Source organism: Helianthus annuus, chromosome 16 (genome assembly GCF_002127325.2).
Source record: "Helianthus annuus cultivar XRQ/B chromosome 16, HanXRQr2.0-SUNRISE, whole genome shotgun sequence".
Taxonomy (NCBI): domain Eukaryota; kingdom Viridiplantae; phylum Streptophyta; class Magnoliopsida; order Asterales; family Asteraceae; genus Helianthus; species Helianthus annuus.
Genome location: NC_035448.2, coordinates 31,124,607 through 31,131,875, shown reverse-complemented (window position 1 = coordinate 31,131,875; position 7,269 = coordinate 31,124,607). Strand labels below are relative to the sequence as shown.

The window sequence follows — 7,269 nt, the reverse complement described above, 5'->3', positions numbered from 1 at the left end:
AGAAATGGTCCGGTGCGGCGATTAGTGGAGTCGAAACGACTTTTGCGGATCCTTTTGATGTGTGCGAGTACAACGGATCGAATGGGCTGAGTGAAGAATTGATAAACGAATTACCAGATTTGTGTTCGAGAATTGTTGCAAAAGGGTATGTGCGATTTGCTTACAACTGTCGTCTTCATCATCATCGTCGACCACCATCACCGCCGCCGCCTATCTCCGCCGCTCTCTCTCTCTCTTCCTGATTTCTCTCTCCCCTTTGTCACTTTCTCTCTCTTTCGAGACCATACGTGTGCGTGTAAGGGTGGTGCGAGGTGAAAGAAGGTGGGGTGGGTGTGGTAGTCGGTTAACCGCCGGCATCAACGCCGGTGTCCGACGCGTCTGCTGGAAGAATACAGAGGGAGAGACAACGAGAGTGGGCAGGGGTTTGGGTGTGTATGTGTATGTGTTTTGAGAAGGAGGGAGGTGCTCTGATTTTGGAGCAGGTTATGAAGGAGCAGGAGGTTGAAGAAGATGAATAGCAGATCTTCTTTGTATATATTTTTTACTTTTTTAATTGTTTAAGGGTAATATAGTCATTTTATACATAGTTAACAGGGAAATTTAACAGAGGTTAGGTCAGGGGACCAACCGAGTTCATTTTTGACAACTTTTGGGACCACGCATGTAATAAGTAAACCACTAGGACCAAATATGAAATTTTTGTAAACCACAGGGACCAACCAAGCATTTAACTCTTAATTTTATATACATACACTAGGTTATAACCCCGTGTATTACACGGGTTGAAAAAAATAAATATAGTTAATAATGAAGATTAAAATATTATAAAACGGTTTTTGTGAAAAGATATTATTGATTTTTTTAATTAACTTTTAAAATTGAATAATAGAATCTAAAAAAAGTGGATTAAGAAGAAATTAAATCTTCGGCTCACTAAATTATAACATATGATGCAAAATGGACCTAAAGAATACGTAAAAAAAAACTTATCTATAATTATGACTTATCACTTATCAGTTATGAAAATATAAAAATAATAATTAGACCAAAAGAACACGTAAAATAAAAAATTAAACTTATCTATAGTAAAAATAAACCTATCAGTGACACGTATCATTTATTAGAGCTATCTAGTTTTTTTGTTTCTCTCTCCTACTTATTATAAATATTTATTTTTAGAGTGAATTTCAAAGACTGTCTTTTATTTTTGTATCCATTTTCAGGCGTTGTCCTTTATGTTCAAAATTGACGAGTTTTGTCCTTTATGTTTTCATACTATACACGTTTTGTCCTTTAGGCCTAACCCAGTTAGTTTTTTCAGTTAAATTTGGTCATATGCTTTGCACATGAGGGCATTTTTGTCAATTCAAAGGTAAGTTCAACGTCAGATTTACAGCTCAAAGCTTCTGCAACCTTTGAATTGACAAAAATGCCCACACGTGCAAAGCACATGACCAAATTTAACTGAAAAAACTAACTGGGTTAGGCCTAAAGGACAAAACGTGTATGATATGAAAACATAAAGGACTAAACTCGTCAATTTTGAACATAAAGGACAACGCCTGAAAATGAGTATAAAGATAAAGGACAATTCTTGAAATTCACTCCTATTTTTATTATCAAAGATATTCATTATATATAGATAAAATAATCATATAATAATATCAACTAATAATTATTAACTTTATAAAATGTTTTCACATAAAAAATTCTAATCAAGTTAACAACGGAAAAATAGTTTAAAATCATCTTATTCCCGTAACTAAGATGATATATAATTATCTTTATTTTTAATATTCAATGATTTTAAAATCTTATATAAAATATATTTAAACCTAAAGGTATTAAGTATTTATTTATGCTAATAATTTAGAGTTGATAAGATTTATATTAATTTAATTAGTATTTAATAATTTAAATTAAATAATAATTATCTATAATTAAAGATGGCCTAGAATAATGACAAGTGTCCCTTTATTGGTTTCTTTTATTATATAGTATAGATTTTACATTAAGGGGAATAATGCCACTGCTTATCACTTTCTCATTTATCCGGCTAAATTTCGATTTTGTCACGTTTAAATTTACAGTTTACATACATTTTACATTTTACTTCCCCATTCGTCCGGCCAAATTACGATTTTGTCCTGTTTAAATTTACAGTTTTGCCATTGATTTTGTTTTTTTTTTCCTGCAATTCAAATTATGATTTTGCCCTTAATTCAAATTTACAGTTTTGCCATTGCTTTTTGCTTTTTTCCTCTGTCAAATTACGATTTTATCCCCGGTGTAAAATTACAGTCATGTCATTGTTTTATTGTTTTTTTTTACAAAAGTATGTTAGTGTTTTGTTTTAATTGGTTGCTCGGTGTAATTTTTATTCGTGCAAGACGGTTGCCTGGCACACACTCATTTGTTTTGAAAAATGGAGGGGAAAAGTGCTAGGCAGTTCCCTCATTATCCGCAACTCAAAATTATGAATTTTCCCCTGTTCAAAGTTAGGGTTTTGCCTGGTTAAAAAATACAGTATTGCCAGCGCTTTAGCTTTTGGTAAATTACGATTTTACCCAACCCCAAAATTACAATTTTGTCCTCAGTTAAAAAGTATAGTATTGCCATCGTTTTAGTTTTTCTAAAAGGTGTGTGTGGGAATGGTGCCATGCTGCTGCATGACACCCCCCCCCCCCATTGGCCCGAGTATATTATGATTTTAGCCCGAGTTCAAATTTACGAATTTGCCCCTGTTCAAAATCACGATTTTGCCCGTGATTCAAAATTACAGTATTGCCATCGCTTTAGCTTTTGGCAAATTACGATTTTATCACCAGTCAAAAATTACAATTTTGCCTTCGGTTTAAAATTACAGTATTTCTATCATTTTAGTTTTTCAAGCAAAACTATAGAAGTGTTTTGTTTTAATTGGTTGACACGATATAATTTTTTATTCATGTCAAAGAGCTGCCTAACACTCGCTCATTAGTCATGACAAATTACAGTTTTGCCCCGAGCTCAAAATTACGGTCTTGCCATCGTTTTACTTTTTTTTTCTAGCAAAACTATGATAATGTTTTTTTAATTGACTGAGAAATATTCGGCCTACTGCCCCGTAACGCGGGCGAGACATCAACTAGTATACATACATTTTACATGAAGAGGAATAGTGCCATTCCCCGTTCGTTACGCCAAATTACGATTTTGCCCGGTTTATATTTACAGTTTTGCCATTGGTTTTGTTTTTTCCCCCTAAGTCAAATTATGATTTTACCCTCGGTTCAAATTTACAGTTTTGCTATTGTTTTTTGTTTTTTCCTATAAAAATACAATTTTGCCCCTAGTGTAAAATTACAGTGATGCCATCGTTTTGTTGTTTTTTTTACAAAACTATGGTAGTGTTTTGTTTTAGAGTTAAATGTCATTTTAGTCCTTGTGGTTTGAGTTATTTTGACAGTTTAGTCCAAAGGTTTCATTTTTCACCTGTGGGTCCAAAAAGGTTTCACAGTTGTCATTTTAGTCCACTGGGTTAACTTCATCCATTTTTTCTTTCTGTTAACGAGAAGGTCAATTCGGTCATTTTATATGTAATTCTGTTAACTAGAAGGGCAATTCGGCCATATAAAACGACCGAATTGGCCTTCTCGTTAACAGAAAAAATGGATGAAGTTAATCCAGTGGACTAAAATGGCAACGGTGAAACCTTTTTGGACCCACAGGTGAAAAAATGAAACCTTTGGACTAAACTGGCAAAATGACTCAAACCACATGGACTAAAATGACATTTAACTCTTTGTTTTAATTGGTTTACTTAGTGTACTTTTTATTCATGCCAGGCGGTTGCCTGGCACACGCTCATTTGTTCTAAAAGATTACGGTTTTGCCCCCCAGTTTAAAGTTATTGTTTTTTTTCATCGTTTTAGTTTTTTTTAGCAAAAGTATGTTAGTGTTTATTTTAATTGGTTGATTCGATGTAATCTTTTTTGAGATCGTGTTATGAGTAGTATGTGCAAGTAACCGAAACACAAACGTATATATTATGTGAGAGAAATATTCAACTTAGTACCTCGCAACGCAGACGGGGTAACGAACCGTAAGAATCACATAATGTGTTTGTATTTATTAATTTAAGTGTGATAGATAAAACAATTCTATAACCACTTATTCTACTCTTTGTTTCTCTCATTATATCTGGAAAGTAATGTGTAGAAATGCATAATGTGAATATCACAAATTTTTACTTAAATTTGGTTTGTAATGAAAGTGTCCGAGAGTTTTTGTATCTTGGTTTCTAATAAGTATATGTTCTGTTTTATAAAAATTAACTGATAATCATGACTTGTGCATTGCCCATGCTTTAGGCGGTTTATTATGGGCTCACGACCTTTCACTCTATATCACTGTCACGTCATAAATTAACTGTCATCTCACTTGCACATTATCATCGTACTTTCCTTCACTTTCTTTCACTAACATCTACTATGGTTCCACCTCCATGTCACTCCACATCACCGCATCCCAATCATTTTTTAATCATTATCCATTTATTTAATTCTTATTTTTTATTAAAACTAACTTACTTAAATATCTAAATAAATATAACAATAAAATTTGAATAAACGAATACAACAATAAAGTCTTAAAAAGTTAATAATGTTAAAATTAAACTAACCGAATTATAAATTATCTATACCTTATAATAAAACAAAACAAACTTATGCCACTTGGCATATTCTTACTTCTATTATTGCCACCTGGCATTCTATTATTTTGTACTGAATCAATTTGAGCGGTAAAAGAAAAACACGCTCTCCCCGTATTCACATTCTCAATCCACCGCCTTTTTCTCCTCTCTATATTCCTTTTTTTCCTTTCATCTGCCTCTATATCCAGAAACCCTAATCCCCATTCTCTCTTCTCTTCTCCCTCTTCGTCGCCTTTCATCTTCTTCCTTTGTAAGTTGTTTAGGGTTTTACAAAAATATAGATTCAACAAACAACGCAGAGTATGAATCTGAGGAAGGAAAGACCGATCCTTTTCTTGGTCTATTCTATTTTTCTTCTCTGATCAATCTTCTAATTGGTATTCTGATTTAACTTTTTCACTTTGTCAGTATTAGTTTTGTTTTCGTATTTCGATTGATTGTTGTAAGAATTTTGAGGGACCAAAGTGTTTTCTTGAATCTTTTGTAGTCAATTGTTTGAAAGTTTATGTTTTCACTAAACACTCATGTTCTTGAGAACCCTAATTTTTTTCTGTTTGATGATACGGGTTGAATATCATATGGTTTGATACGGATTGCAACCCATTGAAGTTGATTACTTGGAAGAACTGAAGAAGCATGGTGTAATGGTAACAGAATACCCATTGATGAAACTTTTAGACAGTTTAACAATAAAAGGGATTTATTATTTGAATGAAGTTGCTGATCAAGTGAGTGATTATTATGTTTAGGCGTGATTTACTGGACATTTCACCCACGCTAAGGGAGGCAGGTGGTGCCATTGTCGATGCAAGTATCTTTTCTCTTTTCGTTTGGGGAAATTTGTATAATTATATTTTTGTCATGTTTATTATCTAACTATCTGTATGACTGCATTGGTAGTCACCTCATGTTAAACTATGTTCCATTTGCATGAAAAGAAATTTTAACAGATTGCATACTTTTATGAACTACACCTTATTGTATTAACAAGTGTGTTAGTTCAATGCTACAAAGTCTTTGTGATGACAGGAGTAGTGTTGTGCTATTACCTTATTTAGTTCCACTGTACTATTCATAATTGACCAACAAAAGTTTCTGTGTTCATGAACAGGACTCTTTTACAAGATGTTTCAAGTCAAATCCTCCAGAACCTTGGAATTGGAATGTGTATTTGTTCCCCCTGTGGTGTTTAGGCGTTGTAGTGAGATATGGAATTCTTTTCCCTGTAAGGTTGGTATTCCTGCCACTCCAGTATATTTCATTTGAATTTTAAGTAGTATTCTGCCTAAGATAAATTATGCCTGAAGGCATCAAGATATTGATGTTAAAGTGATTGTTCAGATTAATTTTTGAGTAAAGTACATGGAGTCCCTATGGTTTACCCAAATTTTGGATTTGGTCCCTAACTTTCCAAAAGTACACGGATGGTCCATTTGGTTTGCACTTTGTAACCCATTTAGTTCCCAACTTTGCCTAAAAGTACATGGATGGTCCCTGTGGTTTGCACTTTGTAACGCATTTAGCCCCTAACTTGGACTTGCTGAAACCTTTAGATTTGTTAGCTGGGGACTAAATGCGTTACAATGTGCAAACCACAGGGACCATCTGTGTACTTCTGAAAATCTGGGGACCAAACCTGAAATGTTGGTAAACTACAGGGACCATTCGTCTACTTTATTCTTAACTTTTTATGCTTTTCATGTCATATAAGCCAATGAAGGGACAGTCAAATGTGGCTACCTGGTCAATGTATTTTTTGTTAATATAATAAACGATTCTTATTGATTCCACCAACCTAATGGAGCTTTGACTCGCGTCTTATTGATATTAGCTTGGTGGATGAAGTTTTAGGAAAGGAAGGTATTGTCATGGATGACAAGATGAGAGTGGTGCGTAGTTGTTAATGGCGAATAGCGACAAATAGCGATAAGCTACCTATATGCTAAATAATGAATAGGAACAAATATCGATCACCATTGTTTATCTGAAACTGTTTATATGATGTTGCTACGTTCTAGCTATTGTTCTTAATCTTAGTTGTTTTGTTGTGGTTCGCAGCTGAGAAGATTTTGATTTGGAAGGCTTCTGATATGCCCATTTACTACTGCATGTAAACTGAACCTCACTTTTGCAATGCATTTCAAATTGATCACTTTATTTTATAGAATTACAATATATTGGGTTGAGATACCACCAACTAGAGGTGAAAAGCATCAATATGATCAGATTTCAAACTTTGTAGAATAGGCTGAGTGGAATTTAGCCATCCGTTATCCTAAGTTAAACTGTTCTTTTTAATGGATAAAGTTCATGTATGGATCGCTCTTCACTAGGACGAAAAAAATGAGAAAGTTTCTTTCATTTCAAATTGAATAAAATGCCATTTTAGTCCCTAAGACGGTATGGTGCCAAATGTGGGTGGTCGGATATGGTGGTTGCGGTGGGATGTTACGGCGTACGTAGTTGGGGGGGGGGGGTTATCATATATTGTTTCTAATTTTATTAAAATGGGAGGACAGGAGGTAAATAAATGGTTGATTTGTTGGTGGTGAGTTGGAGCTGAAGGAAAAAAA

General features: G+C 33.9%; 1 long non-coding RNA gene across 1 annotated transcript; it reads left to right on the top strand.

Annotated features, from left to right (window-relative positions):
• Positions 1 to 4,806: 4,806 nt before the first annotated feature.
• LOC110916033 lies at positions 4,807 to 7,064 on the top strand. The gene is made up of 4 exons (XR_002579430.2): positions 4,807 to 5,343; positions 5,446 to 5,507; positions 5,808 to 5,926; positions 6,755 to 7,064. It is a non-coding gene; the product is annotated as an uncharacterized LOC110916033 (long non-coding RNA).
• The last annotated feature ends 205 nt before the right edge of the window (positions 7,065 to 7,269 follow it).